This window comes from Microtus pennsylvanicus, chromosome 10 (assembly GCF_037038515.1).
Source record: "Microtus pennsylvanicus isolate mMicPen1 chromosome 10, mMicPen1.hap1, whole genome shotgun sequence".
Lineage (NCBI taxonomy): Eukaryota > Metazoa > Chordata > Mammalia > Rodentia > Cricetidae > Microtus > Microtus pennsylvanicus.
In genome coordinates this window covers 90,680,320-90,704,485 of record NC_134588.1, presented here as the reverse complement: position 1 = coordinate 90,704,485, position 24,166 = coordinate 90,680,320, and the positions used below count along the sequence as shown (strand labels likewise).

Genomic DNA, 24,166 nt, shown 5'->3' with positions numbered 1-24,166 from the left:
CTGGGGTAGGGATGGATGAGGTCCTCTGTTGGCACGGGGCCGGTCGGATGGGCTGGCGGGGTGCTCAGGACCGGCGCCCTCACGGACTCGAGCATCTCCCCCAGCCCCCCCCCTGGAGGTGGCTAATTTAGCAAGGCGTCCCGTACGCGCCGCTGCCGCTGCCCTCCAGTAAGTGTCGGGTGTTGAGAGCAGGGCGCTCCTCCAGGCCCAGGCGTGTGAGAGAAGGTTGCGGGCGTGAGAGGAGTTTGGGCGGCGTCGGAGAGGCGGTGGTAGGAGGCACTCACGGGACGGTGGGGTGGGAGCTGGGGGCGGGGTGCGTGAACAAAAAGGCGAGGTTGTCAGGAGTGGGATTCGAACCCACGCCTCCAGGGGAGACTGCGACCTGAACGCAGCGCCTTAGACCGCTCGGCCATCCTGACGACGGGTGTGGGCGCGCGGCGGACCTGTCGCGTCGGGGCGCCCGGGTTGGTGCGGGTATGGCTGCTCAAGCTGCGGGCGAGGAGCGGCGTCCACCGGGTCCACGTCGAGATGCTGCTAGGCGCCAAAGTCGCTCCCTGTCCGGGTCCCGGTCCCGGTCCCGTTTCCGGTTTGGCTCCCCACACCACCCCAGCCCAGGCGGGACCACCCAGGAACGAGAGCAGCGTCTCCCGCGGGCATGGGCGGGACCAGGGTGCTGGGATGCGATGGTCGGACGTGGCTGCGGTTCCACGTCCTGGTGGGAGGGTCGTTTGGTTGCGTCGGGGAGACTTTGGGGATGGGTGCGGAGGTCGGCGGTGCTTCGAAGGCGGGGAGGGTGGCGGGCCTTGTAAGGGCGTCGGAGATGGCCGGCCGTCTCGGTGGCAGCGCCGTCGTCGTCGTCCTCGTTAGTATAGTGGTGAGTATCCCCGCCTGTCACGCGGGAGACCGGGGTTCGATTCCCCGACGGGGAGACATACCATTCCTTTTTAGCCAGACGGGCGGCCCTTGGTCCGTTGGCCAGCCTTGCTTGCTTGGCCCCTCGCCCCAATGCCAGGACAGTGGTCCTCTGGCCCAAGAGCCGGGCTGTCCACTGCCAGGCGGGCCCACATGCCTCCCGGCCGTCGGGTCCCTAGCCTGGCGCCTGACCAAGGGCTCTGACACCTGGGAACTCGACTTATACACACACACACACACACACACCCCGACGAGGCGGCCGGGCGTGTGTCAGAGCCGGCGGCGTGCAACCCTCGGTGCCTGAGCCACCGCTGTGCCAGGCGGCTCTGGGTGGTGACGTGCCCGCTCGGTGCTGTCCCGGCTGCTCCCTGGCTCCTGTGGCCCTCGTTGCGTGAGCTGTCCTGGCCCGGTTGCTGCAGTCAGGAGGCGAGAGCGCCGCGCAGCACAGGCGTGTGCGTGCGGGAAGCGCGGGTGGCATGGGACGCTGAGGAACAACGCTTGTCGGCTGCGGAGGTCCGGTTGGGGTTGGCGTGGGTGTCGGTGTCGGTGTCGGTGTCGGCTTCGGCTTTGACTTTGAGGTTGGGGCAGGGTGGGAAGACCAGGTAGGCGACGGCGACATCGTCTGTGTCCGCTGGCTGGTGGCAGTCCCCGGCGTCGTGTGTGTGTGCGGCGCCGTGTCGGTGTGGCGTTGGTGGTATAGTGGTGAGCATAGCTGCCTTCCAAACAGTTGACCCGGGTTCGATTCCCGGCCAACGCACAGGACCCGCCTTTTGCCAAGGTTAAGGGCCGACAGTGGCCCTGTCCTCTGGCGCCTCTCCGCCTGTCCCGAGACTGCACTGCGCCGCGGCGGGCCGAATGACCACACAATGGAAGGAGGTTCTAGATCTTTTGAGAGGGTGGCGAGCCGGAGGAGAAGGGCCAGGGCGAGGCGTTTTACCGGGAATTGGCGCCCGGCTTGCCGGAGAAGCGACAGAGGGCAGCGGGCAGCGGGCATGGCAGGGAGGGGACGGGCAGGGCCAGGGGGCACGGGCAGGCGTCGATCGATCGAATGGGCGCCTAATGCCAGCCGCGTATTGCCGGGCGGGTGCCCGGGGGAGCGGCTGGTTGTCAGGTTGGCCGACTGGCTGAGAGTCTGGCTGCCCGCGAGAGGCGCGCACCGTCGAAGTTTGGTCCTCGCTCCCTGGTGGTCTAGTGGTTAGGATTTGGCGCTCTCACCGCCGCGGCTCGGGTTCGATTCCGCTCTTGACTCCTTTCTTGACTCCTTTTCGGCCCTCCCCTGCAATGGGGCCCCCACTACCCCCACATCATCTTTCTCGCATTTTGCCCAATGGCTTCGCCGCGACAACCTGTGGCATCTTTGCCTCCGGACACCTTGCCAACTCACCCCCCATCTTGACACCTGTCCTGCCCCCGCCCAGCACTTGGGGGGGCACTACCCCCACATCACCTCTCTTACCTTTTGCCCAACAGCGTTGCCGCCAGACACTGCTGCTCCGCTCCACTAGTATGTACCTACACCCTCACTCGCAATCCAACAGCCTGCAGCCTCACCGGCGCTCCCTACACGCACACTCACCAGCCCTTTCTTTGATTCCCACTCACGCCCACCATCTTTTCCTGCACACACCAAATCCTCAGGGCCTGTCCAGCTAAGCCCTGTTGCGGCCCGACACACCCAGCCTACACACCGCCACTGTCACACCAACGACACACAAACACCCGACACGCAGCGCTCCCGCGCAAGCTTCCGACCCACTCATGGAGCCCACTGAGTCTCCACCTCACTCTAGCGCCTGCTCTTCGGTCTCCAGAAAACAGTCTTGCTTGCCCTACCTGCTACACCTGCACTTTCCGCCCAAGCTGCTTATAAGGTCGTGGTGTTTGATGGCAACAATCCCAAGCCTGACTCAGACTGAAATCGGTACCAGGAGTGGGGTATTGTTTTGACAGAGGAGATCTTTTTCCTTCAGGAGGTTTGGCGAATGCCTTTGAATTGTAGGCCTGGCAAGCAGCTGAAGGCTCCAAGCTTCCTGTGTTTCTCTCGGTACCTTGGGAGAGAATGTTGAGATTTGCAATGTAGACACATGATAAATGTCTGGCTCAGGATGTTTCAGAGGGGAGAGGGGATGTTACTCAAAGACTCCATTGCGGCCTTTTGTAGTTTGAATCAAGAATCTGTGGTTCTGCTGTTTCTTCAGCTGTGGCTGAGGAGTCACTTGTGGTTAATGAACAAGGGGCTGGACCCAGCGAGGTGAAACCTTAACTGTTCAGGGACAATCAGGGATAGTGCTTAGCTGGAGCTGAGACACCAGCGGTGAAGAAGACAGCAGCATCACTGAGGCGAAGTGTCCTGGAGGCGCGTCGGAAGGTCAGCATGCAGAGGCCGTGTTTTAGGGGTGCTGACCCTCAACCTTAAGGCAGCTAGCCGTTTTGACACCGTGTAGGAGGAGTCAGCTATAGTGATATCTTTGAGGGTGTTGGAGGTTGAATCTTAGAGAGCATGGGAAGCTTGGAGGTGCGTGGTGGGTGGAGTCCCTGCGAGGCCGAGAGGAGACAGGAGCGAAGGCACAGCACGGGTGCGCAGTGCCATGAGCTGCACTGCAACTGGAAGGTGTGGGTCTTGATGGAGCCACGGAGGCTTGTCACTTCCACAGGGTAGGGGTAGGCTCAGAGTCCCTGAACATCTAGGCAGTCAATGGCAAGTGGTGCGTGAGTGTCTTGGAGATGTCGGTCCGGTACTGTGGACAACTACCAAGGGGAGCAGCAGCCTCAGAGTGGGACACAAACTGCCTCGTGTTGTGAATGGCAGAGCCGGAGGAGGGTGACTGTCCACACTGTCTGTAACCCACAAGGTGGACCGTAGATGTCAAGCACTGGCCTTCTGACAGTGTTGGATCTGGTTTTGGTTTCCTCTGATTGTGAACGTGCCCATACAAAAGAGTGTTTAACTTGTAAACAAACAAGCAAAAAGAAAAAAACAAACAAAAAATCATTCTTTTGAAATATCGACTTTGACTGCAGTGACAGAAGCCCCTAGCTTCTGGGTGTTTTTATGTAGATGTGAGAGAAAGCTAGAGAGATAAAGAGAGTGAGAGACAGAGGGAGAATTCGAAAGTCAGAGGATGGTTTAGGGGATAGAGGCAAAGGAGGAGGAGAGAGACAGAGAGAGGGAGAGGAGAGAAAGAGAGAGAGAGAGAGAGGGAGAGGGAGAGGAGTGGTTTGAAGTCCAAAGTCACTGTGGATGGCCAAATGCGTGGGTGGACTCTGAGCAGAAAGCTGAGACAGGGTACCCACCTTCATCTCATGGAATACAGCCTGCCAGCTAGTCAGGCGCTAGGAAGCTCTCAGGGCTCTCTAAGAGTTGCTGTTGGCGAAGGGTTAGGGGAAAGAAGGCACCTGGTCCCCTGCAGGACTGTCCCTTGGCAAAGGAGGCAAAACAGGGTCCTGGGTAGGGAGGTGTTTGAGGCAGCCGGGAAGTCCCTGAAAGACTCTGTTGGATCCATTGGGTTTTTGAATGAAGAATCTGTTTTCCTGCTTAAATGTGCATGAGGAATTATTGAAGATGAGTTCAGCTTTCTTCTGTGTTGTGTGTGTGTATGTGTGTATGTGTGTGCATGCGTGTAAAAGAAAGAAAGAGGGAGGGAGGCGTAGCTGGAGAAAGGTTGCAAAGTCACTGGAAAATGTCAAAATTTTAGTAGACCCTGACAGGAGGAAGACACTAAATCCTTTTGCATGTCCTTGATAGATATTGGGCCTGGGGTGAATGGGCCAGGCAGGGGAACATGAACTGACCAAGAGGATTGTCACAGGTTCAGACTGAGTCTCTGTGAGTGAGCCCCTTCTCTCTCGTTGTAGAATTCCCCACATCAACCCTCACCTTGTCCTGCTGGTCCCCTGCCTGACAGATTGCCACTATCTTATAGCCTCTGCTTTCCACAGTTAGCTGCTCCTTTGCTAAAGTATGTGGAGAGGGGGCAGGGGAAGAGTCTGTTCAAGGGCAGGCACCAGGCCCTTGAGTAGGCCAGGGATTGTGGGCAGTGGATTTAATCTCAGACTGCATCCAGACTGTGCCCCTGTAGAGTCCTGGTCTACCCCTGCTCCTGGGGTTACTTGAGGAGTTTCTGGTCAGCCAGCTAAAACATTCTGTTTGTTTGTGTGCTCCCTCTGCCCCACCCGGTGATTAGCTGTAGGGCCTTGTTTACTCCGTCGTTGGTATGGTAATTTCCCGCCTGCCTGGGGGGAATTCCTTGAGGATTATTTAAGGATTTCCCCAAAGTTGAATAAACGGCCTTCCGCTGATCTGCTTTCGAACGACCCAGGTCTCTTGTGTGTTCTTTCAATCTCCAGGCCCTTGCCAGGCTCGCGTAGGGTACAGTGGCCCGCGAACCGAGAGGGTAACACAGAATGGGCTCCTCCTGCTGGCAGGGAAGGAGTGCGGGGTGGTGGTGGGAGGTGGGCTGTGTGTTGACTAGGAATCAAGCAGGTGTGCATAGGGAAAGGCCACCAGCAGAGAAGATACCTCGAAGACCACCGCCCAGCAAGATGGGCGAGGTGGGTGTTTTCTGTCGGGGTTGGAGGAAATGGAACGGGCCTGAGGGTTACTCTACCGACACCACACTAACCTCACTAACAGGTTGGCCATCTGCTGGTGTTCAACGTCTTGTGCACAAAGTCCTCTGCTTCCAGAAGGCACATGCAACGGCCTGGCTGCCCCTGTGGCTCCAATGCTCAGGGCTGGCACTGTTACTCTATTTTCACACAGGCCTCTCACAAACAGGAAACAACGACTTTACCAGAATTTTGCATGTGTTTACAAGATGGTTTTTCTCCAGGCACTGTCTAATAAGGTAAGATGTGTGGATGAGGGGATTGGAGACACTAAAGTGGTTTTGGAAGGAAGTGTGAAATGTTGTGTCTCAGGTGTGCGTGGTATAAAAAAAAAAAGACTTGTCAGAAGTGGGATTCGAACCCACGCCTCCAGGGGAGACTGCGACCTTAACGCAGCGCCTTAGACCGCTCGGCCATCCTGACAACTTGCTTAAGACTTTTGCTCTGCTCCTCTTCCTGATATGGGAATTCCACCTCTGGGTCCACCTGAGTGAATGTGGCAGTTTAGGTACTCAGGTGTCTTTCCTTAAATGTGTTTTAAATATCTGCTCAAGTGTCCCATTTCATCTTATTTAAAGGTTTATGTTTGTTGTTATGAGTCAGTGACTGTCCCTGAACGCCAGACTTAGCAAAAGAAGAAATAAAAATAGATAATAATATACACCTCTCCATACTGTCTAAAAAAACTTTAAAAGATACTTTATTGTTTTGTTTTTTTTTTTTTTTTACATATTTGGTGGCTTTTTTCCCCTGCATGTGCATCAGATGGAGTCCAGAGAGAGCATCAAATCCTTAAGAAGTTGAGTTACAATGGATTGTGAGCTTCCAGGAATTGAACCAGGGTTCATATGAAAAGGAGCTAATGCTCTCAACCACTGAGTCATCTCTCCAGCCTACAGAAGACATTAATCAATCCAGCAATTAATTAATTTTAGACTGTCTTATATAGTACGAGCTCACTTCAGTAGCTACAGATGACTCTCCTGCATTTACTTTCCATGAACTGGGACTGCAGGGAGGTGCCACCACACCAGGCATGCAAAGTTTTGTAAAACGTTCTTCTCTATATACGTACTTACTATTTTTGTATTTAAGTACTCCTTACATAAGTAAATGTTTTTATTTATCTAAGAAATATTTTATGTAAATGTCTATGCAAATTTTTGTGTACGTAAGTAAATATAAAATTTTTGTTTACATTAAGTAAATAAAATAAGTAAATATTATACATAGCTACTAATTTGACATGATGTTTGTTACCTACAAGAGTTTAAGTGTTGAAACAACATAATGTGAACAAAATCAACAACAGAGGCAAAGCACTATGACAACGGAATATAAAATCTTCTTTCATTGCTGGAAGTACTTCACAAGCAGTCAGACGATTTGGGAATGCACGGAAGAGTATGATTGTCCTTGAGACAGACTTTTCTTTTTCAAATTGAGCGTCATTGTTTTCCTGGAATTAGACGCGCTTCTGACTCACGCGAAACCAACATAGTTGTTTGTTTTGTTTTTATCCAAAAGAGGTATTTTTATGATACTGAAAAATATAGTGGCAAAAAACTGGCGGAAGCCATGATGTAATCTCCTGGAGTGGCCCACAGATGTTCTGTGAATGGAGTTCCTTATGGCTCTTTGGGGAATCCTGCCCACCCGCAAGGACCTGTGGAGGTGATGCTGCAGACCTCTGAGCTGATCCCACGGAACTCACGAGCTTCAGGCCTTTCTCACTTTCGTAATGCCTGTTCTTATGGTCATTACGGTTTTCCTTTGTCAGTTCTGATTGTGGCGGAGTTTACAGGGAACTAAAGCTGATAATTTTTCTAAAGTTTCGACAAGGAAGTTAAACATCTTTGCTGTCTATCGCAGAAATTAGTTAATCAAAGGTTGCCCCTGGCAGCCTTTGCAGCCATCTTGAGTAAGCAGGGAGAACTCTCTATGGTTAATGGCTCTTGCTTACTTGAGTGTCCTTAAAGAGACAGGTATATGGATGGGGGGGGGGGGGCTACATCCCCAGAACTTAGGAGATGGTTTCTTAAAAGATGGCATTAAGAATTTATAGAAAAAAATAAGGAAAAGATAAAGGGTATTGAAAGGTCAGAGATCACACTGGGGCCATGGTACAAAAGACAGGTCAGACATTTTTCCGGTGCTCAAATATCAGCAAAGGAATCTAAATCTCCCAGTCCCCTTGGAAGTAAAAGTACAAGGAGAAACTGCCAGGCAGAATAGAAACTTGGTCTGAACAGTTTAAGTTAATGAGGAGTTTAATCATTACAATTCCGAGAATGTATAAAAAAATAGGATTACAAGTGCTTCTCACATAAAAGTGATGTGCAGGTAGTAAGAAATTGACTTACAGCTGAAAAATATTACTCTAGGTATGAGATCATATTCCCTGCTATCTACAAAAATATAAAAGCATCATAATGTTAAGGACTAAACATAGAGTTTGAATGTGTTTTATTTTGTAGCCACATGTTTGGAAGCAGCCTGGGCAGAGTACAAATAGGAAGTGCCCAGATAAACATGAATAAACATAATTCATGCTTATACAGGGAAAATGTCAATTAATGACGACAAACAAGTGGGGGAAAAGAAGAGAAACTAAAATGGGTAAATGTTCAAGTCCTGGAAAATGATTAAAGGGAAATGAATTGAAACTGCCCATGTTTGAATGCATTATATATAAACATTAGTAAATGCAATATATGCATTATATAACTATTAAATAAAGCTCGAGCTATTCGGGGTAATGTGTTTGAAACAACCAGTAATAAGACTCTCCATTTTCTCCAAATTTACTCCTCAGTCCTGATGCCACGAAAGGTGGAGCTGGTCTCGGGTAAAAGAAAAAAAAAAGAAAGAAAAGAAAAAAGAAACAAAACAACAACAACAACAAGAAAAACCCTAAGAACAAATAAAAAATTAAAAAACATGCGAGAAATAGAGGCTATAGTAAATGGCTGAGAAATAGTAGGTAAAAAATATTTTACTTCCTATTATTTAATTAAAATTTCCAAAAAATGGATAAATAACAAATCGAGAATTATAATGCTGCTTTCTTCATAATCACCACCGGCATCACAACACCCTTTGAGCAAGATCGATGACTGTCCATGGACAGAAAAAGTTTTCACCCAGGTAGTGAAAAAAGCCTCCCTCCGATTCAACCAACCTAAAAGGCTCACGAGGCCGCAAAAAAGCTACACCTACCAAGACCCGAAACTGCAGCTCTTTGAGACCACCACGTCCCTGGCCCTCTGGCTGGGCCAATGGCTTCAGAAAACGCTGGTCACATTCCTGAGCGTTCCTGGGTTTGCTGGGGTCTTATCGGGAGCAGTACCAGGCTGTGGACTCACTCCGGACACTCAGCTAACAGTTGCATGGGTGGTTCAGTGGTAGAATTCTCGCCTGCCACGCGGGAGGCCCGGGTTCGATTCCCGGCCCATGCAGAGTACAGTAATTTTTGTACGCACAGTCGCAGCCTCCATTCTGTGTGCCTCTACCTTTCTTATAACTCCACCCCGCGGCACTCACACCTCCAGCCTCCCACTCCACAGTGCCTTCCACGCACAGCCTGCCTCTCCCACAATCGACACTTACTTGGTGAAACTATTTTGGCCGGGCCCTCAAACACCTCCCTAGCTCCAGACCCTGTTCTGCCTCCTTTGCCAAGGGACAGTCCAGCAGGGGACCAGGTCTTCCCTTCTTCGCCAACTCTTGGGGTGCTCAGAGAGCTTCAGAGCTCCCAGGCGACAGCAGCCAACAAGAGGTCTCTCTCACTCCCTCCCTCTCTCTCTCTCCCACAGACAAACAACCACATACACCAGAAACACACACACAAACAAAAACAAACACAGGTCAAAGGTCCTCCTGTGCCAAGATGGCTCTTCCTCGCAGGTCCTGCACTGATCCCTGGTCTTCTGGGATCTAGGCTGGTGCAGGTGCTCGCCTGATTGGTCCATGGGGCCAAGACCCGGCATCTAGGTGTCAGAAGGGAAGAGAGGAGCTAGCTGGTCCTGGAGCACAGGCTGTGATAGCAGTCAGGTGACTACCTAGGTCATGGCATGGGTGGTTCAGTGGTAGAATTCTCGCCTGCCACGCGGGAGGCCCGGGTTCGATTCCCGGCCCATGCAGAGTCTTTTGGTCTTCATGCACGGACTGCCCCAGCCCTCCCAGGGTGCACAGGACATCTCCTGCCCAGCGACAGCAGACTACCAGTAACCCAGGGATATCCAGAGCCTAGTCCTCAACTCAGACGCCATCACCCGCTCTAACCATCGCTCAGCTACAGCTACCTTACCACTCCACTTCTTCAAAGCACCGGACATACCCTCCCACCTACACACGGTCCAGCGCCTCCACTTTTCTTATAACTCCACCCCGCGAAACTCACACCCCACACCTCCAGCCTCCCACTTCACAGTGCCGTCCACGCCACCACAGCCTGGCTCTCCCACAATCGACACTTATTTGGTGAGCCTCTCTTGGCCGGGACCTCAATAACTCCCTAGCGCCAGACCCTGTTCTGCCTCCTTTGCCAAGAAACAGCCCCGCAGGGGACCACGTGCCTTCTCTCCGCTATTTCTTAGCCTACAGAAACTCTAGGAGAGCCCAGAGAGCTTCAGAGCTCCAGGGCGACAGCAGCAGGCAAGAGGCCTTTCTCTCTGTCTCTTTCTCTGTCTGTCTCTCTCTCTCTCATTCATATATATATATAATCTGTGTCTCACACCCACACACAAACAACCACATCCACCAGAAACACCCACACCCACACACACACACACACTAGACAGAAACTCAGGAAAGTCAACTCCGCGCAGGCCAGAGAGTCACAATCATGTGCAACTCCATCGAAGGTCCTCCTGTGCCAAGATGGCTCTTCCTCGAGGATCCACACTGACCCCTGGCCTTCTGAGACCTAGGCACATGCAGGCTGCTCATTGGCAAGTCGTCTGGCCAGGGAGCTTCACTATCTGGGCCCAATTGACCGACAAGGCTCAAAGCCTGTTCCAGCGAGCTCAGGGTGTCCACAGACTCTGTGTTGCGCCCCTTCTCCGGCCTCCGAAGCCTTGGACCCTGTGTCCCTTCCTGCGGTCCTAATCCTCTTTGTGTTCGACTGCGGTGGGTACCACAAAGGAAAACGTTCACTCACCTGTCACCGGACCCAACCACCGCCCACCGGCAGAGAAAGGGCCAGTCTCACCACAGGAGATGGACTGCCCTCTGCCACCTGTCAGTCCTTGACCAGCCTGAACAAAGGCGAGTGGGAGTGGTCGTGAACAAGGCAGGGTTTTTTTTTTTTTGTTTTTGTGGGTTTTATTGTGTTTGTTTTTGTCTAAAGAGAACCAGTTGACTTTTGTTGGCAGTCACAGCTCAAACAAGGTAGCCGAATAAGAGCAAGAGAGACCCAACGTGGTGGCTTGGAGATGGGGTTTTTAACCTGGGTGTTGCTGCTGCTGCTGCTTCTGCTGCTGCTGCTGCTGCTGCTGCTGGTGGTGGTGGTGGTGGTGGTTTTGAGGTATGGAGGCGTTGGGTTAAGGAGGCGTTGGAAACGTATAGGAGCAGAGACAGCCTGATCTCTGCTAGCAGGTCCTGCGACCATCTGCTGTGTTTCCTGCACATTCATTTCTGAGTAAGGACCAGGATCACGTCATATTCTGATCAAATGTGTGACTTAGAGAAACCTTGAGGTGAGATGGTTTTATTTCTTCCTAGGAGTCCTTAATGCCACACTGATGGAAGTGGGGGTGGGTGGGGAAGGTGGGGCTGGAGTTCATGGGCGTTAGGGGACAAGGCTTTGAGGTTTGGGGTTTGGGGCTTATAAGCAGGGTGGGCTGAGAGACCTAGAGGCAGGAATTGGAGCAGAGGACTAGCATGAGGGCTGCTTACTGGCTCTCTTATCCGGTGCGAGACAACCACCCACCTCCTTCCCTTCATGTGCCCTCTCACACCACTTGTGAATCAAGACAATACCCTACATGTTGGACTAAAGACCCATCATCTTTTGACAAGCATGCAAAATGTATCAAATGGAAAAAGAAAGCATATTTAACAAATGGTGCTGGCATAACTGGATATCAACATGTACAAAAATGAAGATAGACCCCTATCTATCACCATGCACAAAACTCAAGTCCAAATGGATCAAAGACCTCAACATAAAGCTGGATACACTCAAATTAATAAAAGAGAAAATGAGAAGTACTCTTGAACGCATTGGCACGGGGAACCACTTCCTAAATAGAACCCCAGCAGCATAGACACCGAAAGAAACAACAAATGAGTCCTCCTGAAACTGAAAACCTTCTGTAAAGAAAGAACACGGTCAACAGAACAAAATGACAGCCTACAGAATGGGAAAAGATCTTCACTAACCCCACATCAGACAGAGGTCTGACCTCCAAAATATACAAAGGACTCAAGAAATTGGACACCAAAACAACACATAATCCAATAAAAAAAAATGGAGTAAAGACATAAACAGAGAACTCTCAACAGAGGAATCTAAAATGGCTGAAAGACACTTAAGGAAATGCTCAACATCCTTAGTCAGCAGACAAACCTGAATCAAAACAACTCTGAGTTTCCATCTTACACCTGAAAGAATGGCTAAGATCAAAATCACTGATGACAACTTATGCTGGAGAGGTTGTGGGGAAAAGAGAACACTTGTGCATTGCTGGTGGGAATGAAAGCTCGTGGCTACAATGCTTTGGATGTCACTGTGGCGATTTCTCAGAAAATTAGGAAACAACCTTCCACAAGACCCAGTAATACCACTTTTGGGTATACTCCAATCCAGAAGATGCTCAATCGTGCCACAAGGACATGTGCTAAACCATGTTCATAGCAGCTTTGTTTGTCATAGCCAGAACCTGGAGATATCCTAAATGCCCGTCGCCCGAAGAATCGGCAAGGAAATGGGTACTACATAGCAGAAAGAGAAAAAAAAAACCTGACAGCTTGAATTTTGAGGAAAATGGATGGAGCTAAAATCTTTATTTAGAATGAGGTAACCCAGACACAGAAAGACGATTATCACATGTATTCATTCATATGTGGTTTTTAAATGTAAAGCAAAGAAAGCCAGCCTACAAACCACAATCCCAGAGACCTTAGACAACAATGAGGACTCTAAGAGAGATTTACATAGACTTACTATATGGGAAGTAGAAAGTAGAAAAAGACAAGATCTCCTGGGTATATTGGGAGCATGGGGACCTTGGGGGAGGATTGAAGGGGGAGGGGAGAGGCAGGAAAGGGAGCAGAGAAAAATGTAGAGCTCACTGAATATCAATTTTATTTTATCATTTTTTGTTTTTTATTTTTATTTATTAATTTATTAATTATTTATTGTTTTTTTTTCAAGACAGGGTTTCTCTGTAGCTTTGGAGCCTGTCCAGGAACTAGCTCTTGTAGACCAGGCTGGCCTCGAACTCCCAGAGATCCGCCTGTCCCTGCCTCCCAAGTGCTGGGATTAAAGGTGTGAGCCCCCACCGCTTGGCATTAATTAATTATTTATTAAAGATTTCTGCCTCCTCTCTGCCACCGCCTCCCATTTCCCTCCCCCTCCCCCGGTCAAGTCCCCCTTTCTCGTCAGCCCAAAGAGCTAGCAGGGTTCCCTGCCCTGTGGGAAGTCCAAGGACCACCGGCCTCCATCCAGGTCTAGTCAGGTGAGCATCCAAACTGCCTAGGCTCCCACAAAGCCAGTACGTGCAGTAGGATCAAAAACCCATTGCCATTGTTTGAGTTCTCAGTAGTTCTCGTTGTCCGCTATGTTCAGCGAGTCCGGTTTTATCCTATGCTTTTTCAGACCCTGGCCAGCTGGCCTTGGTGAGTTCCTCCTGATAGAACATCCCCATGGTCTCAGTGTGTGGGTGCACCCCTCACGGTCCTTGCTCGTGCTCTCTCTCCATCTGCTCCTGATTTGGACCTTGAGATTTCTGTCCGGTGCTCCAATGTGGGTCTCTGTCTCAGTCTCCTTTCATCGCCTGATGAAGGTTAATATCCAGGAGGATGCCTATATGTTTTTCTTTGGGTTCACCTTCTTATTTAGCTTCTCTAGGATCACGAATTATAGGCTCAATGTCCTTTATTTATGGCTAGAAACGAAATATGAGTGAGTACATCCCATGTTCCTCTTTTTGGGTCTGGCTTACCTCACTCAGATAGTGTTTTCTATTTCCGTCCATTTGTATGCAAAATTCAAGTTTATAGGTGAATTGAGACCATTAATATTAAGTGCTATTAATGACCAGTGGTTGTTTACTCTGGTTATTCTTATTGTTTTTTGTAGTAGAGTTTGTTTGTCTCCCTTCTTTGAGTTATGCTGGTGAAGAGTCTCTAGATGCCTGAGTTGTTGTAGGCAAGGTTGGCAATGTTGGATTCCTTGGGTTGTGATTTTCCTTCTATTACTTTCTGTAGGGCTGGATTTGTGGCCACGTATTGTTTAAATTTGTTCTTATCCAAGAATGTCTTGTTTTCTCCATTGATAGCGAACAATATCTAATGTTTTAAAAGACCCATTAGATAGCATCGATAGGGGGAGATGGGCAGACGCCAAGGCAAGAATTCACCCAACAATCTGAAAAACAACATGAAAACACCAGAACCCAATGATCTTACAACAGAAGGACTTGAACACCCTAACACAGAAGAGGAAAAATTGACTTTATGTAAGCAATTGAGTCCCTTAAACAACATGTAAAAAACACCCTTATAGAAATGGATGAGAAGTATAACAAAAAGTTTGAAGAAATTAGTAAATACGTAAATTATATCAATTTAAAAAAAAGGAACAAAAGACCACTCATGATCTCACGGAGGTATCTCCTCAACTGAGAGTCTCTCTTCCCAGATGATTGCAGGGTTTTGTCAAGTTCTCCAGAAACAAACAGCACGGTTGACCCTGCTCCAACGCGGCACAGAAGCCAGCGTTTTTGAACCATAACCATTCCTTTCTTGTTCATCCCCAAGAGCTCCTTTTAATCCCGAAAGCACGGGATCGGCTCTGTCCCAGCAATACCCTACTCCTCGTACCGATTTTAGTCTGAGTCAGGCTTGGGATTGTTGCCATCAAACACCACGACCAAAAGCAGCTTGGGCGGAGAAGTGTTGGTTTCTTGGGCTCCTAAGTCCCTCACAGAGGGCAGCCCCGGTAGGAAAGCAGAGGCAGGACCTGATGCGGTAGGTAGCTGTCCGTGGGGGAGGTGCTCACACCTGGCTTGCTCAGCCTGCTGCCTACACCTCAGGACCACGTGCCCAAGGATGGCACGCCCCTGGCCACAACCACCCCAGCTCTGCCCCCGCATCCCAACCACCATCCCTACCGCCTGTCTGCTGTGTGTCCCACAGCAATCATTCGATCGTTCATCGCAGGCACGTGCTAGAGAGACCTTTTCTCCAAGCAGAGTCCCTCTTTCCAACCAGAAGGGCCGAGCTGAGGAGAACCCAGGGAGCACAGAGGCAAGCGTGGATCCTTGCCTTTGGCATGAGACGGCCCCATTCGGACACTTGGCAGCGTAGGCTTCTCCGTTGTCTTTTTTCCCATGACCGTCTCATGGGAGCCACACAACTGGCCCGGCAGCTTGCTGGACCGACTCTTCCCAGATCCAGCTCGACACGGGTGTCTCTCCGTGTCCTCTACTGGGAAGGCTTCAGGGCGGGACTGGGTTGAGGTCGGGTTGGAAAAAGGCGTGTCTGCCCCTTCACCCCTCGCCCCCGGGGCTCAGACTGTGCCTCCCATCGAGGCGGAGCTGAACCCAGCGGTGAGCACACCACCATCTGTCTTCGTGCCCCGGACCTGTTGACAGGGTCACGACCGAGGGGACTCACCCGGCAGCGGACGCAAAACCTAGGTGGGAAGAGGTTCCGCTCCAATATCCCGACTCACACAGGCACCTGCACCTCTTACCCGCGCACACAAGGAGCCTCAAAACAGCTGCCTTAAAACAGCCAGGCTTGGCCTCAGCTCTCCCAAGCAGCTCTGGGTGCTTTTGAGGAAATCGCTCCTAGGGTCGGGCACTGTCCGCCCTGCGGCGATGCGGAAGCTTAGTAACCACACCAGGTGCTTTCTGCATTCACCCTGCCTACTATCAGCACGGATTCAACACCACCCCACAAAGCACCCCCACCCAGGGACGGACACGCGCTCTCCTCCCGATCCCATACCAACACTGCCACCATGAAAGATCACTTAGAGACCCTGGAGTTTTGTAATTTACGCCTGCATACATATATATGTATATACATGCCTAGGCTAACACACATACACACAGTGAATGACAGAAATAGACAGACAATACAGTCAGACATATTGACAGACACACACACACACATTTTTTCTCTCTCTCTCTCTCTCTCTCTCTCTCTCTCACACACACACACACACACACACACACACACACACACTGTAGACTGGAACGAATCACTGCATTTGCTTGAAGTCGGCGCTCAGTTGTGAAAAGCAGAGGAAAGGTTCCAGGGAGCGTGTGATGCATGCAGGTGTGGCAGGTAGGGCAAGCAAGACTGTTTCTTGGAGACCTAAGAGCAGGCGCTAGAGTGAGGTGAAGACGCAGTGGGCTCCATGAGTGGGTCGGAAGCTTGCGCGGGAGCGCTGCGTGTCGGGTGTTTGTGTGTCGTCGGTGTGATAGTGGCGGTGTGTAGGCTGGGTGTGTCGGGCCGCAACAGCGCTTAGCTGGACAGGCCCTGAGGATTTGGTGTGTGCAGGAAAAGATGGTGGGCGTGAGTGGGAATCAAAGAAAAGAGTGGTGAGTGTGCGGGTAGGGAGCGCCGGTGAGGCTGCAGGCTGTTGGTTTGCGAGTGAGGGTGTAGGTACGTACTAGTGGAGCGGAGCAGCAGGGTTTGGAGGCAAGGCTGTTGGGCAAAAGGTAAGAGAGGTGATGTGATGGTAGTGCCCCCCCCCCCCCCGTGCAGGGCGGGACAGGACAGGTGTCAAGATGGGGGGTGAGGTGGCAAGGTGTCCGGAGGCAAAGATGCCAGCAGGTTGTCGTGGCGACGGTGTTGGGCAAAAAGTTATGTGGTTTTGGGGAAAGGTGATGTAGTATAGGCACGCAAGGGAATGAGGTTTCAAAAGGTAGAAGAAAAGCTTCCCTGACCGGGAATCGAACCCGGGCCGCGGCGGTGAGAGCGCCGAATCCTAACCACTAGACCACCAGGGAGCGACACAAAACAGGCGACGGGCCAGCCTCTCGCAGAATCTCAGCCAGTCTGCTAATCTGTCTGCCAGCCGCTCGCCCCAGCCGACCGCCTGGCTATAAGCCGCTGGCACTCTGCACCCATGTGATAGATCGCAGCCTGCCATCGCCGCCCGTGCTCCTCCCTGCCCTTTTAGCTGCTTGGAGCCCTCCGTCGGTTCCGTGCCACCTTTTAGTAATTCGCCTGGCTTGGCCCTTCCCCTGTGCTCGCCACACTCTAAAAATGTCTAGAGGGTTCTCTAGTTGTGTCGTTTCGACAGTTGATAGGTCTTTCAATCTTGGGACTGAACCTTGGCAAAAGCTACGGTCTGTGCGTTGGCCGGGAATCGAACCCGGGTCAACTGCTTGGAAGGCAGCTATGCTCACCACTATACCACCAACGCAACACCAATAGCGTCTAGTGCACAGCAGCTAGCCGATAGCAGAGGCTTCGGGGTTTCCTAGCACTTTACACCCTGTGTACTCTTCACGCTGACACTGACTGCAACCCCAATCCTGGCTCTGGCCCTGCACCCGGTTATCTGAGGTCCTCTCCTCTTCGTGCCTCCTGACTGCTACAATTCTTGTCTGGCAGGTCACGCCACGACAGCCACAGGGACCAGGGTCCTCGAACAGGGTTCATCATCATCATCACTATCAACACCACCACTAGCATCAGCACCACCAGCACACCCTTCCCAATAGATCTGAGCTGTACTCCGTAGTCTGAATGGGTTTAGCACACATTTGTAAAACATTCCGCTAATCCAATGCTGAATGTGCATTTTTCTTTGCAGATTGGAAACAGGAGCAGAGCGCGTGGGGTGCAGGACACAGTTCTGGACCTGGAGTGTGCGGCCAAGGTTTAAAGGCCCCGGGGTTGGGAAAAAAAAAGGCAAATTGTCCCATCGGGGAACGGAACCGCAGTCTCCCGCGTGACAGGCAAGAGTATTCATCACTATACTAAGGAGGATAATGGCACCCCTGCTTTTGTGAAGCTGGCCCCATTCGGACAGGCCTGCCATTCTCCAGTGCCGACCAAACACGAAAGCCTCCCGGACTCCGTGGGAACGCCTCTCCCACCATGTCAGAACCTGCAGCCCTGTGTGACAACCGAGTATCTGCCCCCTGCCGCCAGAGGTGTGAAGGGACCGCGGACCTCGCCTCCGGCAGCAGGAGAGGCTGGTGCGACACCTGGGCGACCCTGCGCCGGGTGGGGGTTGAGTGGTGTGGTATGAACATTTCGAAAGGTACAGGGATTTCGTCCTGTAGGGATTTTTGTGTCCAGGAGTGTTTGGACTGGGTACTCCAGGGACACCGACTTGAGGCAGCAGACTTGAATATTGTAGGCTGAAGCAAATACTAGGCACGAGCCTAAAAGTGCTGTATTCCTGGAATCCTAGGTATATTTCTACATGAAATCTTTGACCAAAAGAGCAGTAATGAACAGACAGAAAAGACATCGGAGGCCGGCTCATACAGATTGTGAGAGGATTATATATTTGATGTATAATACATGTAGTAGCCACCCCTTTGAAATACTTAAAATTGAGTCTAAACTGAAATATGTTAGAAGCAAAACAATATATGTAGGCTTTTGGAAATTTAAGAATATAGCAGGCTTTCTCTTGGGCCACCAACCAGCTCTCAAATCATTAGTTTTGAATGCTCGGCCTTAGCTTAGCTCTTATTTTAATCGGTTTATCTTTATCTGTGTTTCTCCTCTGGGCTTTTTACCTTTCTTTCTTTTTATTTATCTTTTTTGCTGTCTCCATGTCTGTCTGGCAACTGCCTGACTTCTGGCCCCAAGTGTGTCCCTCTCTCCCTGGTTCTCTTCATCCCTTCTTCACTTCTCTCTTAAGCCTAGATTCCTCCTTCTATTTATTCTCTCTGCCTGCCATCCCTGCCTATACCTCTTCTGCCTAGCTATTGGCTGTTCACTTTTTTATTAGACCAATCAGGTGCCTTTGGCAGGCAAGGTGAAACAGCAACACACCTTTACACAATTAAACAAATACAGCAGCCAGGCGGTGGTGGCGCACGCCTTTAATCCCAGTACTCGGGAGGCAGACGCAGGCGGATCTCTGTGAGTTCGAGGCCAGCCTGGTCTACAAGAGCTAGTTCCAGGACAGGAACCAAAAAGCTACGGAGAAACCCTGTCTCGAAAAATCAAAAAAAAAAAAAAAAAAACAAAACCAAAAACAAATACAGCATAAACAAATGTAACATATACTTGTGTCATTAAACAAATGCAGCATAACCAAATGTAATATACCTTTGCACAGTTGAAGTAATATTCCACAACATAAACAGGTCTGGTCAAGAGAAATCATTTATGGTCTGGGCTAGCACTGGACCCTGACTAAGAAAGGCAGCTATTAACATCAAGTATTTTACATTGGTATGGATTTTGGTATATTGATACAAATTTAAAGTTATTTTTGTTATGCTGTATGTATGTTTCTACTCTTGTTTGGGGTATTGTGCTATGTAGCTCATTTAAAAATGTAATGTATAATCAAGAAATGCAGGTTAGTAGTTAGTCATCTATAGTAAACTTGTAGTCATTAGGTATGATTTTAAGCTCATACAGAGATATGTTTTAGATAGGTGATCTTTAAGCATTTCAAAGATCTACAGAATATAACATTTAAGATGTTTAATAACCTAAAGATTTTCATGGCAGTGAGACATGTCTGCTCCTCCGACGTGGAGGCACATGAATAAAGACACAACTCACATGGTTTTATCGGGAGGGAGATTCTCCGTGGTCCCTCATGAAGTCCTGAGTTCACATCCTGAAGAATTCCTCCTTGTTTATTCTCCAAACAGTCTTTATACCAAATTGTAAACTGAGGGGTAAATACATTAGCATTCTGTCTTCTAGGTAACCAGGTGAATGGCTTTTAGTCATGTCCACAACTACCTGTGTGCTCTGTACTCTAGCTGGCAGGTAGGCTTGAATTAACATCTCTATCAGGCATCCTCCAAATTACACAGAAATGAGCAAAACAATACCCTGACCTTTTGTTAGGGCAGCAACAGCCTGTGTGGAAATCTATGTGACCACCTCGGGTGGGGCCTATGGCTTTAGAGCCTGGCTGTCACACCATATAGAAATATGGGCCTACACTTTTTATCCTATATTCCCCCTAAATGATGACAAATCTACAATGTAATTCTGTCTCTTTAAGAGACAAGCCACTCTCACTTCTTCCTGCTTGCAACCTCAGCTCTTTCTCTCCATCCCTCTCTCAGAGAGGCAGCTTCTGCCTTTCTCCCCACTTCTCACCTTCCCCCATCTTTCTCTCTCCCTCCTCTTCTCCCCTTTTTCCTTCCCTCCATAAACCATCTAATAAACGTCTAACTTTACTCTGTATGGTATGTTTATCCATCTCTCTCGCGCGCCAGCCTCAGTCACATGGAGACCTACTGCGTGGTCTCGTGCACCATCCCTGCTCAGGACTGGCTGCTTTTGGGACCCAGCAGTCCCGGAGACTTGCAGCATCTACGCCTCCCACCCACTGCCTGCTCACACCGCTCGCTGGGGACCAGTCAGCCGCCACAACCCCTTCCCAATGCAATGCATTTTCTGACTTCCATTTTAAAGTTAAGGCATCCATAAAGTATCTAGGCTGGTTGAATTTGGCAGTCCCTTTCACAGTCCCATAGCTCTCAGCAGCTTTTGTTCTCTCATCAGCAATGAAAAATCTCAAAGTACATTTTTCACCTTTATGTGGCTTTTTTCTTTTATATTACTTTACTCTTTCTTTAAAGGCTTTATTATTTCTAAATTATTCACTTATTTTTAAGACTGTCTATACCCATTTTCTATTCTTTCCTAAGCCTACCATCATTTTTAAACACACTGTAGTTTAGAGTCCCCCCCCCCCTTTCTGGACCTGTCTTTACTGTGTGTCTCTAGCCTTGTGAGCCAAACCTTTAAACTGCTAAGTGGCTTTGAATTGGCAACTGACTCCACCCAACTCAGGTCAATGAAAGCAGAACTTTATACCCCGTGAGGCTGTGTTCAACTGGGAGCTGCATTCAACAGCCCTGGCTCTAGGAAGTTGGTGCCCCACACTGTGGCATGCGGGTTTTACTTAGCTTGCCGTTTCTACTTTGTGTACCAATACAACAGAGCCTCTTAAAGGAGTCATGTCCTTTCCCCCTTTCTTTCTTGTATTTTTCTTCTCTTCCAGCTTTCTCAGGCCCTATGTGGGAATTCGAGCTCAATATTGGAACTCCAAAAAAAGTGTGAAATACTGAAACATTGGGACAAAGGTTATAAAGCATTAAAGCATTAACAATTCTGCGGGGCGGGGGGTGGAGGGAGATGACTATGGAGGGACATGACAAAAGGAAAGATCATCAAACAGCCAGCCTTCACCCACAGAAGGGCTCTGTTGTCAACTTACGTGACAACTACACATGCATGCTTAAGTTTCCTGACTTTGGTTATCTGCTCTGTGAAACAATCATGTTAATTCCAGGGAGGTAATGTCAGAACTGAGTTGAAATTGTAGGACCCCAGATGGTGTTGGAGAATTGTTTGGCATGGAAACTATCCCCACCCCCCACATATTTGGCCTCAGTAGTGTGTAGATTATGAGTATATAGACAAAAAAAGTATGTTTTTTTAAACATTTATTTAATGTGTGTGTGTGTGTGTTTAGAGCACAGAGAAAATCAGTTTTCTCCAACCACCATGTAGGTTCTGGAGGTGAAACTCAAGCCATCAGACGTGGTAATATGTAGCGAGCTGCATGGTGTCACACCTGATGGAGATGTATAATCAACTCCTATGGCTAAAGTCTGACTTATGCCTGATCACGCAATGATCATCAGCTGCTTGCATATGCGTGGGCCTATGGGCAGTGCCCACCTGGCAATCCGGGATTGGCAGCCCATGCCTACTTAAGGGCTGGGAGAGGTTTGCCCGGGAGGTCAAGGAGAGAGGGAAGAGAAAAGAGAGGAAAAAGAGAGAGGTCAAGGAGTGAGTGAGAGAGAGGAAGGAAAGAGAGAGAGGGGAAGAAAATGAGAGAATTGTAAAAGGTCTGGAATAAACTGCAGTGAGAAGAGCTCTGGTGGTTGCATCATCCTTGCGGGTTGAGGTAGAGACGTGACAAGTGGTGGCCCGTACGGGGACAAGCATACGGGGAACCTCCAAACCTCTCTCCATGGAGCTCAGAACTTGCTGCAGTCAGGGGGTGCACCAAATAATCCTCAAGGTAAAGATTGGGGATCCGCGACAAAAAGCGGGTTTTCTGCTCTCACCAGTAGAAGAAGGGAGAGTGGGGGTAATAGGGCCGTGACTATAGCGGATGGTTTAAAGTGAGGGCCACGACCAAAGTGGACAGTTTAAAATGAAAATAAAAGGAAGAATAGGATTTTAGAATGGGCGCTTCAACATCACACCTGATTTTTCTGGCTCTTAACGAGCTGTTACGGAGTGCATTGGAGAGGTTCTTGACTGAATGTGACACAATTGCATCTTGGTTTGCTGTCTCTGGCAATCTTAATGTGTCATCTTGGGACAAGCTTGGTAGAGAGCTGAATTTTGCCACCGAACAAGGTATGCTAAGGAAGGGAGTGATATTCATGTGGTTTGAATTACCGAGACCTCCAGAGTTTGCAGTGGACCGTGAGCAGCTGCAGCTCCAAGGCCAAGCAGCACCGAGGGTCTGCTTCGCTGCAAACCCCAGGACCTGCCTCAGGGCACAGAAGCACAGCAAGCAAGCGATAAGATCTGATAAGATCTCATTGGCCTGAACCTCTGTCCTAGCCCGGGGCAACCAGTGGGACTGGGTCCCGCAGGCAGCTCACGTTGCCACGCCTCCACCTTCCAGCTCGGTGGGGAGGAGCCTTTGCCGCTCCCCTGCCATTGCTGAGACCTGAGTCCAAGCGTGACTGGAAAATGGCAGTAGATTGTAGTAAAAACCCATAAGAATGCAACGTCCCCGCTCAGCAGGAAGTAGCCAGACGGATTGACAACGCCCAAATTCCCTATAAGATAATTTAAGTGGGGCCCCTTCAGAGCAGAAGCAGGATCAGCTGAGTTGCTAGGGAAGCCAAAGAGGTGCATGAGGGAGAAGGTGTCTTCCATGCACTCAGCTGACAGGAATAAATGAGCCACGGGAGTATGGCAGCTGGGGTATGTTATTTAGGGGACTGCTGAAGGAACAGTGGTTTCTGACTGCGTTTGAGGTTATGGCAAAGCCACTCCTAATGATGACTCAGATAGATGTCCTCTGGCAATTGGCTCAGCTTGGCTGTAAATGGAAGTATCTGGGGCTGTGTGTGATATGAAAAATTTAAAGAATTGTCTAGCTGTCTTTTAGGTAATTGGTCTGGTGAATACGAACAACAACTGGAAAAGCTGCGAGTGACGATGGTGACTGCAGATTCCACACGCATGGATACCAGCCTGGCAGAAGAACTATCTTCCTGGATCACTCCATGGATCATCTGAAGGAGTGGGCGGGATAGGAGCCCTGGCAGGCTTAATGGTGCTTGCCTCCCTGGTATGCCTGTGGTGCATTTGTCACATAAGGGTTTCACAGCATCGCAATGCAGTTATGATCATTCAGGCCTTCATGGTCATTGAAGCAGGACAGTTCCCCTCAAGTTTGGTTATCTGTATTTGAGCACAGGATGTGAGGCTTGTGCACTGCACTTGAGGTAAGCATACATCAACCTCAAGAAGAGCAAGTTTGATTGCATGTGGGTTGGTGTCTAGCTCCCACCTCTGTAAAAAGGCACCGGACAGGTCTAGTGTTCTCTGAGTGGATGACACCTGGACAAACACTAGTACATGTTTCATTTTTAACAGAGATCAGACCTCTACTCTTATCTGTTGCTTTACAAAACAAAAGGGGGAACTGTAGTGAGCTGCGAGGTGTCACACCTGATGGAGATGTATGATCAACTCCTGTGGCTAAAGTCTAACTTATGCCTGATCACGCAATGATCATCAGCTGCTTGCATATGCATGGGCCTATGGGCAGTGCCCACCTGGCAATCCGGGATTGGCAGCCCATGCCTACTTAAGGGCTGGGAGAGGTTTGCCCGGGAGGTCAAGGAGAGAGGGAAGAGAAAAGAGAGGAAAAAGAGAGAGGTCAAAGAGAGAGAGAGGAAGGAAAGAGAGAGAGAGAGGGGAAGAAAATGAGAGAATTGTAAAAGGTCTGGAATAAACTGCAGTGAGAAGAGCTCCGGTGGTTGCATCATCCTTGCGGGTCGAGGGTGGCTGGGACAGTAATAAGTGCCTTTACCTACTGAGCCATCTTGCCAGCTCCCATTTTCCTCTTTTGAATAGCATTTAGGCTATTGCAGTTTCTTTATTAACAAATTTACTTTTTAAACTTAAAAACTTTGTGTTTCTTCTGGGCGTGGTGTCACACACCTTTATTCCTAGCACTCAGGAGGCACAGGTAGGCTGGTCT

The 24,166-nt window shown here is 49.8% G+C and overlaps 8 non-coding genes across 8 annotated transcripts; 4 read left to right on the top strand and 4 right to left on the bottom strand.

The window, feature by feature from the left end:
* Positions 1 to 336: 336 nt before the first annotated feature.
* On the bottom strand, positions 337 to 419 carry Trnal-cag (transfer RNA leucine (anticodon CAG)). The gene has a single exon. It is a non-coding gene; the product is annotated as a tRNA-Leu (tRNA).
* Positions 420 to 857: 438 nt separating this feature from the next.
* Positions 858 to 929, top strand: Trnad-guc (transfer RNA aspartic acid (anticodon GUC)). The gene has a single exon. It is a non-coding gene; the product is annotated as a tRNA-Asp (tRNA).
* Positions 930 to 1,597: 668 nt separating this feature from the next.
* Positions 1,598 to 1,669, top strand: Trnag-ucc (transfer RNA glycine (anticodon UCC)). Its single transcript has one exon. It is a non-coding gene; the product is annotated as a tRNA-Gly (tRNA).
* A 4,191-nt stretch (positions 1,670 to 5,860) lies between these two features.
* Trnal-aag (transfer RNA leucine (anticodon AAG)) lies at positions 5,861 to 5,943 on the bottom strand. Its single transcript has one exon. It is a non-coding gene; the product is annotated as a tRNA-Leu (tRNA).
* Positions 5,944 to 8,907: 2,964 nt separating this feature from the next.
* Trnag-gcc (transfer RNA glycine (anticodon GCC)) lies at positions 8,908 to 8,978 on the top strand. The gene has a single exon. It is a non-coding gene; the product is annotated as a tRNA-Gly (tRNA).
* Positions 8,979 to 9,591: 613 nt separating this feature from the next.
* Positions 9,592 to 9,662, top strand: Trnag-gcc (transfer RNA glycine (anticodon GCC)). Its single transcript has one exon. It is a non-coding gene; the product is annotated as a tRNA-Gly (tRNA).
* A 6,975-nt stretch (positions 9,663 to 16,637) lies between these two features.
* On the bottom strand, positions 16,638 to 16,709 carry Trnae-cuc (transfer RNA glutamic acid (anticodon CUC)). Its single transcript has one exon. It is a non-coding gene; the product is annotated as a tRNA-Glu (tRNA).
* Positions 16,710 to 17,056: 347 nt separating this feature from the next.
* On the bottom strand, positions 17,057 to 17,128 carry Trnag-ucc (transfer RNA glycine (anticodon UCC)). The gene has a single exon. It is a non-coding gene; the product is annotated as a tRNA-Gly (tRNA).
* Positions 17,129 to 24,166: the final 7,038 nt, after the last annotated feature.